At 48.1% G+C, this 12,115-nt stretch overlaps 1 protein-coding gene, 1 long non-coding RNA gene and 2 other non-coding genes across 4 annotated transcripts in view; 2 read left to right on the forward strand and 2 right to left on the reverse strand.

Moving 5' to 3' along the window:
• LOC111138601 overlaps nt 1-12,115 on the forward strand; it is an 896,555-nt gene that overhangs the window by 711,452 nt on the left and 172,988 nt on the right. The window lies entirely within an intron of this gene.
• On the forward strand, nt 183-265 carry TRNAL-UAA. Its single transcript has one exon. It is a non-coding gene; the product is annotated as a tRNA-Leu (tRNA).
• Nucleotides 4,895-9,691, reverse strand: LOC111138560. The gene is made up of 2 exons (XR_002640043.1): nt 9,432-9,691; nt 4,895-8,835 (listed from the first exon to the last, which is right to left on the reverse strand). It is a non-coding gene; the product is annotated as an uncharacterized LOC111138560 (long non-coding RNA).
• Nucleotides 10,762-10,835, reverse strand: TRNAI-AAU. Its single transcript has one exon. It is a non-coding gene; the product is annotated as a tRNA-Ile (tRNA).

A 12,115-nucleotide genomic window follows, 5' to 3' on the forward strand; every position in this document is an offset into this window, starting at 1 on the left:
AAAACAGCAATTTCTCTACAACACAGGCGGTGATCTCTCGAGGGGAGCTCAGGGGAAAGCGTGCTTCATCTCTATCGCAACGTCCTCGTGCGATTCTCCAGAAGCAGAAGTATTTCCTTCGGGCGCAGCGCGAATACACTGGTTCCAATAAAAAAGTAATTGCCGAGGGCAGGAGCCCAGCCACCGGGATGGCCGAGTGGTTAAGGCGTTGGACTTAAGATCCAATGGGCGTGTGCCCGCGTGGGTTCGAACCCCACTCCCGGTAGAGCAGGTTTCCGTCTTTGCAGCCCTCTCGGGGAATGGCCGACCTCCAGCAAAGCCTGGGGTCGGATCCCGCGTCTGCTTTTCTGTCCCCCCACGAACACGTTAGAAAATGTTATCCTGCTCTGCCTCCAGGCAGTAAGGAGGTCGAGGAGGTAGTGCCTGCGCTGTTTTCTGCCCCGGCCCCATCGAACTGCCAACCTAAGGAGAACTCTCAAACGTCCACAGTCCCTCTAATGAGATTTTACTCCGGGCCCCGCAGTTGCATGGGGGTGGAAGTCTGGGGGCTTTGCCCTTGAGGCCACAGGGAAGAAGCCCTCTTCTCTGCGGCCCCTGGGAAGCGAGAACCACCTGCCGCGGGATTCTTACTGTTTCCAAAGGTCGTCAGAGCTCTGCGGGCGCTGCCCCTCCAGCTCGCCCAGAGAGCAGAGGAGAACCCTCGCCAGCAGAACAGGGGGGCTTTGGAATCTGAAATTGCCCCTCAGTGGACTTGATTTTGCCTTTCTCCGGCTAGTGTTGTTGAGCATTTTTTAAGTTCATGAGCCACCTGCATTTCCTTTTCTGTGTACTCGTTTTTCTATCGGCTGTTACGTCTTTCTCTTAACGATTTATAGGGGCTCTTTAAATATGAATCAATTAAGCCAATGTGTTCTGGTATGTCCCCGATGATCCAGTTTGTTATTTGCCTTAGAACTTTGCAGTGATTTGGGTCTGTGGCCCAAGTGAGGGGTATTCTGGTTTAATGTCTGACTTAGATGCGCCTTTCCCCCACTAGGAGATCAAAAAGAGTGACAGAGGAATGCCGTGCTTTCCTCTAGAATGTACAGGATTTCTTTTTTGTATTTAGGTCTTTGATTTATCCAAAATTTTCCTGTTTTAATATGTGAGATACAGATCCAATTCCACCTTATTTCCAGAGAACTGCTGGTGATCCCAACACATTTTTTCATTTAAATTCAATTTAATTAACATATACTGTATTCGTTTCAGAGATAGAGTTCAGTGATTCATCAGTTGTATATAACACCCAGTGCTCATTATTGTTACATCATGTGTCCTCCTTAATGCCCATCACCCAGTTATCGCATTCCCCCACCCTCTTCCCCTCCAGCAACTGTTTTTTTTTCCCTAGAGTTCAGCATTTCTTATGGTTTGCCTCGCTCTTGATTCTTATTTTATTTTTCCCTCCCTTCCCTTATGTTCATCTATTTTGTTTCTTAAATTCCACATATGAGTGAAATCATATGGTATCTGTCTTTCTCTGACTAACTTATTCACTTAGCATTATACCCTCTAGTTGCATTTTGCAAATGGCAAGATTTTATTCTTTGTGATGGCTGAGTAGTATTCCATAGCCTATATGGACCACAGCTTCTCTATCCATTCATCTGTCAACGGACATCTGGGCTCTGTCCATAGTTTGGCTGTTGTGGAAATTGTTACTATAAACACTGGGGTACATGTGCCCCTTTGTATCCTTTGGATAAATACCTAGTTGTGCAATTGCTGGGTGATAGGATAGTTTTTAACTTTTTGAGCAATCTCCATATGTTTTCCAGAGCAGCTGCACCAGCTTGCATTCCCACCAACAGCATAAAAGGGTAACCCTTTCTCCACATCCTTGCCAACATCTGTTTCCTGAGTTGTTAATTTTGGCCATTCTGACTGTGTGTGAGGTGGTAATCTCATTCTGGTTTTGATTTTTATGTCCCTGGTGAGAGCTGATACTGAGCATTTTTTTTTCATGTCTGTTAGCTACTTGGATATCTCCTTTGGAGAAATGTCTGTTCATGTCTTCTGCCCATTTCTTAACTGGACAGTTTGTTTTTTGGATGTTGGGTTTGGTAAGTTCTTTACAGATTTTGGATATTAGCCCTTTATCTAATATGTCATTTGCAAATGTCTTCTCCCATTCCATAGGTTACCTTTTAGTTTTGTCAACGGTTTCATTTGTTGTGCAGAAGCCTTTTATCTTGATGATGTCCCAGTAGTTCATTTTTGCCTTTGTTTCCCTTGCCTTTGGAGACATGTCTAGCAAGTTGTTACAGCCAAGGTCAAAGGGGTTGCTGTCTGTGTTCTCCTCTAGGATTTTGATGGGTTCCTGTTTCACATTTAGGTCTTCCATCCACCCGGAGTCTATTTCTGTGTATGGTGTTAGAAAGTGGTCCAGTTTCATTCTTCTGCATACCAACACTGTATTATTGAATATCCATATTCTCCCCATTGAAAAGCCAGACTACTAAATTCTGTTCTCTCTAAAATGTATGGGGCAAGATGATTTGAAAGACTGTGAAGTTTGGAACTCAACAACCAATGTTCTAATCCTGACTTTCCCATTGACTCTCTGAGACTTGATATCTTTCTTTGTTAAATGGAGGTAATAATCCTTATGTCATGAACAGCAGTTACATGCCTGGTGAATTAAGAAGTCTCTTGGCCACCGTATAGGTTAGTCCCCTTGGCCCTTAGAAGAAACTCCCACATTTCTTTTATAGCAGTCCTTAACAGAAACTTCAAAATCAGTTTAAAAATTAGATAAAATTTGTCCTGATAGTTAAATTGCATCTATATTTTGAGATCAAACATGGGGATTCCACATTTGAAAGTTCTCTGATACTGGGGGCGGCTCAGTGGGTCGTTTTCATGAGCTGTCTCAAATTTCAGTCTGAGCCTTGAGCTTCATGTTTGCTCCTGGCCTTCCTGGACTTCCTGCGCAGAAGGAAGAGAGTTCCTCCCAAGGAGTTCATCTGTGTCTTCACAGTCAGAAATAAGTTGGTTTGAGAGAGATTCAATCTCCACAGAGAGGTAAGACTCATTCTTACCAAAGGTGGGTTTTGTCATCTTTTTTCTTTCTCATAGATTAAGGAGAGAGAGAGGATGAGTGGAAGTGGAGGGCCTATTTTTTTCTGAAGTGAGACTCCAGGTGGCAAAGATTTTACCCAATTGACACTCGCTAATGAGAAAATACAGCAGTCTCCCAGCGGTCAGTAAGTGACATTGTTCAGACTGTCATGACCATGGCACCCATGTCCAGGTTCCATCCCTATAGAAGTTTCCTTATGTTACTTTTCCTCACCAGAGAGCCAGCTGATCTAAAACTGTGATCCCACACCTATCTCTGCCACTGGGAAGATCTGAACCTGTTGTATGAGGCACTTGATTTTATTAAATTCCTCCAATTGTCAGTGATACTGGCAATTTCCACTCAACTCCAACCTCTGTTGTTGTATCTTGAGGTAGGCAGAATTCTCTGACATCCCCCAAGGTGCCTTCCCATGGTGTATAATCCCTGTAAAATCCTTTACAGATATTAATTTTTCATCTAATATATAATTAACAATAGCTACCAATTTATCCCTTAAACTTTTTTTTAAACATGCATCTTGATATTGGGAATGCAACACTGAGGGGAAAAAAAAAACTAAGTTTCTCCCTTCCCACCAGGCTTTCTGGATAGAGGGAGAGACCAACAGGTAGCTTTTGTTTTCAACAGGAAATCGATGTGTTTTATGTGTTTTGACAACAACCATCTATAATACTTGTATAATTAAAAAGAGGAGAAAAGTAAATTCAGAAATAGTGAAAAAAACCAATCCTTTGGATTTTTTTAAATTAGTTTCCGAGGCAGAGGTCAGTGATTCATCAGTCTCATATAATATCCAGTGCTCATCACAGAATCACATCACGTGCCCTCCTTAATGCCCACCACCCAGTCACCCCATCCCCCCACTGCCATCCCCTCCAGCAACCCTCAGTTTGTTTCCTATGATTAAGAGTCTCTTATGGTTTGTCTCCCTGATTCCATCTTATTTTATTTTCCCCCCCTTCCTCCATGACCCTGTTATGTTTCTTAAATTCCACGTGTGAGTGAGATTATATGATAACTGTCTTTCTCTGACTGACTTATTTCACTTAGTATAACACCCTCTAGTTCCATCCACACCATTGCAAATGGCAAAATTTCAATCCTCTGGCTCTTTACACTGAAGATATACGCAGAACAACAGAGAAAAGATGAAATACTTAAAATAAAACTTTATTACACACGCACACATGCACACACACACCCACGCACGCAGACATGTACATGCACAGACACACACACACATGCACATGCAGAGACAGACACACATGCACAGGACACACACACACACACTGTGTGTAGCATGGCACCTGGTAAGTAGTAAGTACTCAGTAAATATTTGTCCTTTGCCCCTTAAAAGGAAACCATTCTTTTCCTTTATAAGCTGACCTTAGTGAAAATATTTCTGATTAATTTCTGTAGCTTTTAAAATAGTCTAGAATTCATTTCTCACTTCTCTAAAAACTGTATCATCTCATCAACACCTTTATCAGTCAAACACCTGTGTGGGATATGCTCCGTGCAAAGGCAACATGTCCCCCAAGACTGCCTCCAGCTTGGCAGTGTCCCTTTGCTCTCTAGGCCCCCTCTCTGTCCCCTCCCACAGCAGTGGTTTGCTAGAGGTAGGTCCCCACAGACGCTGCCCTTCTGGTGACACCAGACAACCAGCTACCAGAGTGAGGAAGGCCCGCCCCCAAACACAAACACTGTGCCCACCGGCAACAGTTGTGGAAATGACGCCGTGAGAATAAACGACCTTTCACACTTCCAGAGGGAAGAGAGTGTTTATTAAAACCTAAACTTCACAGATGGGGAAAGGGCTTTGTTTAGGACAAGGAGACACCCCCGTGAGGCAGGTCCCCAGCGAGCACAGAGAAGCAGAGATAACGGCGAACAAGCACCTGCGTAATCCTGTAGCCGAAAGGCAAGGCCGCCTCTCCACTAGCCCCACACACACAATGCTACCCCTTCCCTTCCTCCGCTAGCCCTGCACACACAATGCTACCCCTTCCCTTCCTCTGCCCCGAAACAGACCTGTGACCTGAGGCTCCAGAAAGAGAAATGAACAGAACAAGGGGAAGAAGTCAGGGCCTTCCCGAATCAGTGACACCATCTTTGGGGTGAATGCCTGAGAAATCCCCAGTTAGGGCGCCGAGTCTGCCGCACCACACTCACGCCTTCTGCGTGGTTCCAGGCTCAGCTCTGTGTCTTCCGATGAGACGGCATCCATGTGGCGAGGCTGAGATTTTAAAACGCCAGCAGCTTCCAAACGCTGGGAACTGCAAAGACAGAGGGCTCCTAACAAAATAACTACACTCATGATTCTCGGACAATCTCTCATTTTAAAGAGTGTAATGGGTCCAGAGACTACAGCGTGGGTCAACCACACACGTTGTTGTTATCACATATCGCATAACACAGTGTCCGAGCTCACTTCCCGGATGTGCAACTTGGGCAGCAACACGGGGCCTGCACTCGGAGGAGCTCACGCTTGCTTTAAAGCTCTGCTGTCAGCATCTTGAAATTGCTAAGAATTTTCAACCAAGAGACTCCACATCTTCATTTCGCACCGGGCCTCCCAAATTATGTAACCAGTCCTACATGTGGTCCTCTGTTTCCTGTTGTCAAAAAAGGGAAACAATTCTTTCCCATATTCTGCATTTGACCCCTTGTTCAAGTTGGTGCAGAGAGATTGCTTCTCAATCCCAATTTGAGGATTTATATTGCAAAACTGAACTGCAGGAAGAAATCATGAAGGAACAAAGTTTCTAATACAGGTCACCGGACAATAGGAAGAAGTCGCGGGCAAATATCGTAAGGGCCTCCAATGCCCAGAAACCACAGAGGAATTGGAGAAAGTTGAGAATTGGAGAAAGCTGCGGATGTAACTTCCACATGTCTGAGACTCTAAGACAAAAAAAATAGGGAGATCAAAGAAATGAGCTTTACCCACTGCCTGGGAGGTTAACTCACCTTCCTCATCAGAATCCAATGATCACTGACCAGACATTAGAAACAGGACAGAGCTGGACACGTTCATGAAGTAAGGAAACTTACAGGTGACTTTTGGTGGACTGGGCCCCTGAGACACTTCCAAAATTTGCATGTATGCATTAATAATGAGAGGAACACAAAATTACCTGTGGACCCAAGAAAGGGGAGATGCAGGTCTCCTGATTAGCCTCTGCCAGTCCTCCAAAGTTTCACGGCAGGGTCGTGATCGATGAACCAGAATCGTGCCCTTGTTACTGCCCCTCACTTTCCTTCTGCCTCCTTTGAGACGATGTGCTTCTCCTAGACTTTCCTCTTCCTCTGTACTTTCCCAAACAGTGATTAAAAAGCGGATCAAGAGAAAATCCCACCCTAACCCAAAGCCAAGACCTTCTGAGTTCATTCCCGCCTCTCCTTGCCTGTGATGATGAAGACACCAGCACAGGAAACATACTGTTTCTGGGTCTCAGGGAGTAACTGCGGGAAGGTCAGCAACACAAAGTTGAAGCAGAGTGAGAGAAGGGCGCTGACCATGAAAACTCTACCCAGGAGGAAGTAGGCTAGAATCAGGGAAGAAGGACAAAAGAGTCTGAGAAGTTCGTCCTTTTTAAGGGTCCACTCCCCTGTTTTCCCGGTGCCGAGGTGTCCAGGGAGCAGGAAGGAGTGGCCAGGGCGGCAGGTACCCGAGGCTGCAGCTTACCCCGGGACTCACTGGGCTTGTATTTGGGCTCCCAGCACATCTGACTACTGTGGTCTTTGAAGGGCGCACTGACGAGGATGCAGGCCTCTCCAGGCAGTTCTCTTTCCACCCGGGAGGAGACGAGGGAAGAGCACACCAGGATGGTGGCCAGGACATGACAGGTGAGGATCATGTCTCTGTTCAGGTTCTTCCTCTTAAAGCACTGATGGAAAGGGAAGACGTGGGGAGGTGTGTCCCCAGACCCTCCAAATTTCCTCCTCATCCTTCAAAGACAATTCTAAATGATTCCTCATTCCTGAAACTTTCTTAAATCTCCCATTCTAGCCCCAATATCCCTTCTGCAATTCAATTCCTTATTTAACAAGTACTGTAGGCCCATGGTGTGTTAAGCCTGAGTTTCTGGAACGTGTCTCTCCCGGGCTCCAGCCATTATTGCCATCATTCCAGACTCCAGACTGACAGTCACTTCATCTGGTTTCCCCCTGCTTGGAAGCCCCCCAACATCTCCCTGAGCACACCTAATGTAAACCTCTGAGTGACATCCAAGCCCTTCCTTAATCTCACTTCGACCTATCTTTCCAGCTTTATTTCTGTCTACTCCCTCCAAAAATTCAACCTCTCTACCAAAAACATGCGCCATATTGTTTCTCAAATCCTATACAGTCAAGTGTTCCTTGAATGGGCACCATCTAAACCTTCTGTCCCATTGCCCACTAAGTACCATCCAAATATCTCTCGTTCATTCAGTGAGTAAGTCTCAACCCCCTACTGTGGTGCCTGTACTGTTCCAGGTGCCTAACACTGGTTTGCAAACAAACATGGCTAACATATGGAGCTATCGCTAGAGTGCTACAACCCTCGGCCTTTGCTCGATCCCATCTACTAGGTCCTCTTGCTTCCCTCTTCTCATCTGCCAGTATAAATCTCTCTTCCAAGGCCCAAGCTCGGGTTGGAAGCTTACCCAAGTGCACTGTCCAAACCTTATTCACTTTGTGTGGATACGTATGACAATGACTGACTTCCCTACTTCATAGTCAATCGTGTATCGCTTCAGGCAAGAAGGCCGGCATGGTGGAGTGAGAGAGGAGAGCACTAGATGTCAGAAAGGAGACAGAGACCAGATTGTGTAAGATCATCAGGTAACATTAAAGAATCTGGTGTTTATTCTGAGAAGCCACTGGAGCAAAGGAACGGGAGACGGGACTCACAGTTCTATGCATTCGCTCAGTTGCTGCGTTATGATTAGACTGTGGGGCCCGAGGTAAAGCAAGGAACTCAGGAGTTACTGGAATAGTGAGGCCATATGAGATGATGGTGGTTTGGAGCAGTGTGTGGTTGAGGAGGGCACTGGAAGTCTCAAACTGGGCTTACTTTGCAGGTAGAGCCACTGGACTTAGTGATGAGATGAGACATGTGGTAGGAGAGAAACAGGAGTCAGGAAAGGCCTGAGGCCTTGGTCTGTTTCCCCACTGCCTAGGACAGCCCGGCATGTCATCACCGCGCTATTTGTTGAATGACGAACGCATCACAGAATGATGGCCCCAGTGCTCAGAAAATGATAAATCATTCCAACACTGGAATGGTCAAGAGCTCAAGCTCCTTTGCCACAGAACTACTTAAACTTCCAGGATGGTCTCTGCACTCCCAGGGAGCAGTCACTGGAACTATGGCACTAGTGGGTGTGACAGCCACCGCGAGCGCTCGGGCTGTACTCCAAGAGTGGGTGGATCAGTCAAGAGGTGCTGAGAACAACGGACTAGTGCCATTTCTAGAGCAAGACATGGTGTAGGAAGCCGAGGACCTTCTTATTCCCACAAACACACCAATTTAGTATCAATTCGTGGACAGACTCCCTTTTTGAGAAATCAAAAACTGAAAGGCTTCTGCAGCCTAAGTGAACACAAAATTTGACTCACCGTAACTGATAGATCTGGGACACAGTCTTGCCAGGTTTGCCGGGATATTCATCATCATCAACACACCTCAGAGATGACTGGATTAGTAGGACACACCACATGAACTGAACGAAGGGTAAAAATCACATGATCTTCTTAATAGATGCAGAAAAACCATCTGACAAGTTTCAACCACCTTTTATGATAAAAACAAACAAACAAACTCTCGACAAACTAGGTTCACAAGGATGTACCTAAACATAATTTAAGATCGAATATGAGCCCAGAGCTAACATCATTCTCAAAGGTGAAGAAAGGAGAGCTTTCCCTTTAAGATCAGGAACAAGGCAGTGTCCCAGAACAGCGCCCGCCCAGAAGGAAGGGCCAGACGGACTCTGGGATCTGGCAGGAGCACTGTCAGCACATCAACACTGCTCAAGAACTTTCATCTCTAATGACTTCAGGGTAGAGGCAGGCTGTTGAGGTCGATGGACTGCTATCATCTGACCACAGGCTCGCCCTGTGACAATACACATCTCACACTTACGATGCGCAGAATCATCAGTGCACTCAACACAGTCACATCGCTTCTGCCTTCCAGAGGGTGGTTCTGCAGAAGACGCTGCTATCCTGAGCAGTTGCTGTTATCCTCCAGCACCCGCCGCGCCAGCACCTGAGCCCCTCGGTGCTCCCTCCGCCCCCCCCCCCCCACCACACGCACCAACAGGGACGTCCTGCCATCCGCAAGGCCAGTCTGCTCCGGGTGGACTTCACCTGGTGGGGAGCGCCCAGGCCAGCTCCATCTGCAGCCGGGCCGCGGGCTGTCTCCGCACAGTCATCCCCTCCGTTCCCTCTTGAAGGCCGAGGAGAAGCGACTACTGCTTCCCCCGCAGCCGGGCGCCTCCTGAACCAGCCTTAGTGCCGCGGGGGCAGCTCTCGTCGCAGACCTACGTTTCTGAACGCGTCCCCCCACGTCCCGCCTTCGTCAGGTGGCAGGCTCCGAAGCCTGGCCCTTCTCGGGCCGCCTCAAAGCCCATGGCGGTCCTGCGGCGCCTCCGGCTTCGGGGAGCCGGTTTCGCACTCCGAGGGAGCCCGTAGCCGCAGAGAGCCGGCGAGCACAGGGACCGCTTGGGTCCCCAACCCGACGCTCGGCTTCCCACCGCGGGCGTCATTTCCGGTCCGCTCTAGGAACCTGGAGGTTTCTGCGACTCTGTGGTTCGCGACATCCGAGCTCCACCAGGGGCAGGACCAAGTCTTTGGAAAATAAGCTTTAACTTTCACAGTGTACCAGGTACAAAGTGCAATCACAAATACTCAAGATATACTAAGAAAAAAGTGCTAGTGCAAAACAATGTGTAAATCTTTTGTGTGAAAAAGAAGAAAAAATAATATAAATATTTATGTATCCATGCCTAAGGAAAACCAGTAAGGCTAAATGAGAAATTATGGACAGAACTTACCTGGGACGGGATGGTGAGAAGGGGGCTGATGAAGAATAAGGGTGAAAGGGAAACATCTCCATTTATCTTTTTAAAGTTTCTTTTTGAAACACATCAATGTAGGCATTACTTATGCAAAAAATTAAAAAAAAATTGTGTTTCGAGTTACTTAACCCTTTTATTTCAGATAAAGTGTGAGAGCGTATAAAACAAAGATCTTGGCCGTTCTTACTATTAAAGCAAAAATTTTTTTCTCGTTTTTTAGTCTTTTTTTTTTTTCTTTTAGACTGAACTGGGAAATGCGGAATGCCGCATAAGAAGTGATATAAAGGGTGATTCCACAACTGGTTTTCAGAGGTAACTGTCAAATAATACAATTTCCCCCTCCCAAAAACAATTTCTTCACGGGAAAAGCAAGCAAGATAAGCGCTGTATGTTGTCCCTCGTCTCTGGGGCCGAGCGGGCCCTGCTAGGAACCCAGGCTGGTCCTTGACTCTGTCCGTCTGGGGACCAGGACTCGCAGCAAACGGGCTCAGAGATTGTTTCCTCCACAAAGCCCGAGGCCTGCCGTTCCGTTCCTCCCGGGGTAGTGCAAAAAAACCAGCTGCAGCTTGGCCCGTACGGGGATCGAACCCGCGACCTTGGCGTTATTAGCACCACGCTCTAACCTACTGAGCTAACCGGCCGGGACGCGTGGGGTTTTTCCGAAAAGACACAGGAACAACATTCCTATCCTGAGGTTTCTCTTGGGAAAAGAGAATCGTTCTGATTCCCTGCGTTCTTCTTCTCTGGATGGGCAGATGGGGGAGAAGGGAAGGCAAAAGTCCCATATTCGGGCTCAACGGATCATGCTTCTTCCAGGAAAACCTGAGAAGATTCAGGCCAACCCCCGGCAGCGGGCCCCGGGTGCCTCCCCGCTCCTGGGGCCTGTTCTCGGCAGGTCAGCTCCGCCCGGACCCTGGGGACCCCGGACCCTGCAAGACCGGCCGCCCACCCCGAGTCCGCCGGGGAGCGTCGCCGACGTGGAGCTGCAGTGCGGCGCACCGGACGCGCGGTGGCGCCCGAGTGCGGGGCTGGCGTCGGCGCGGGCACCAGAGCCGCGGTGGTCTCCGGGAGCTTCTGACCCCGCCGGGACCCGGAGCAGAGAGCCAGGACCCCGCAAACCCGGGCGGGGTCTGTGGGAGGCAGGGCGTGTCCAGCGTCAGGGCCCTTACCTGGCCCGGGAGAAACGCCGGGACTGACCGGGTCGCGAGGCTGAGGAGCACCGCGGGAAAGCTCCGAGGAGGGGCGCCCTCTCCGGCCGGCGCCTTACCCACCTGCCGCCAGGTGCGCGTCCACCCGGGCCGCGGGAGCCGCCAAGTCCTCTGGTCCCTGCTCTCCTGCGGCGTCTGCCTCTCCTCTGCCCACCACGGCTCCTTCTGAGCTGGGGTACTGGCATTTTCAGAAGCCGATCGGTCTGCGTGCAGTCTAAAGGCCCTCACGCTCCATTTGTAAGTACGTATGCGCACGTCTGTGTGGTCTTCTGGATTTCCTAGAAATTTCCGTAGAAATGAGAATCGTGTTCTTTGACTAGCTACATGTCTCGTTTAGTTTCTAACCTCCCGTTTCAGGTACTTGCTTTTACTGCCGTAAATTATTCCTCTGGTCCTTGAGCATGTTTTAACTATATACATCGTTTGAACCAACTGGTAGGTATCTTCATATTGTTGTCGTTGTTGTTCTGTGGCGACAAGTCTGTAAGTGTGTAGGGTAGAATATTAATATTACGATCACTTTTATTTTACCAGGGTACTTGCTGTGGTAAATGATTTCTGAGTCCGGGCCACGTTCAGACTTACTTTGACCTCTAGAGATCGAAGTAGGCATCAGTCACTTGCCTTTGGTCGTGGTCGGGTCCCTGGGAAACAGACACGGAGGTGGAGGTTGTGTGCAGTTTTATTGAGAATGCTCTTAGAATCAGCAAATA

This window comes from Enhydra lutris, unplaced genomic scaffold (genome assembly GCF_002288905.1).
Source record: "Enhydra lutris kenyoni isolate GAN:26980312 unplaced genomic scaffold, ASM228890v2 scaffoldscaffold93, whole genome shotgun sequence".
Taxonomy (NCBI): Eukaryota; Metazoa; Chordata; class Mammalia; order Carnivora; family Mustelidae; genus Enhydra; species Enhydra lutris.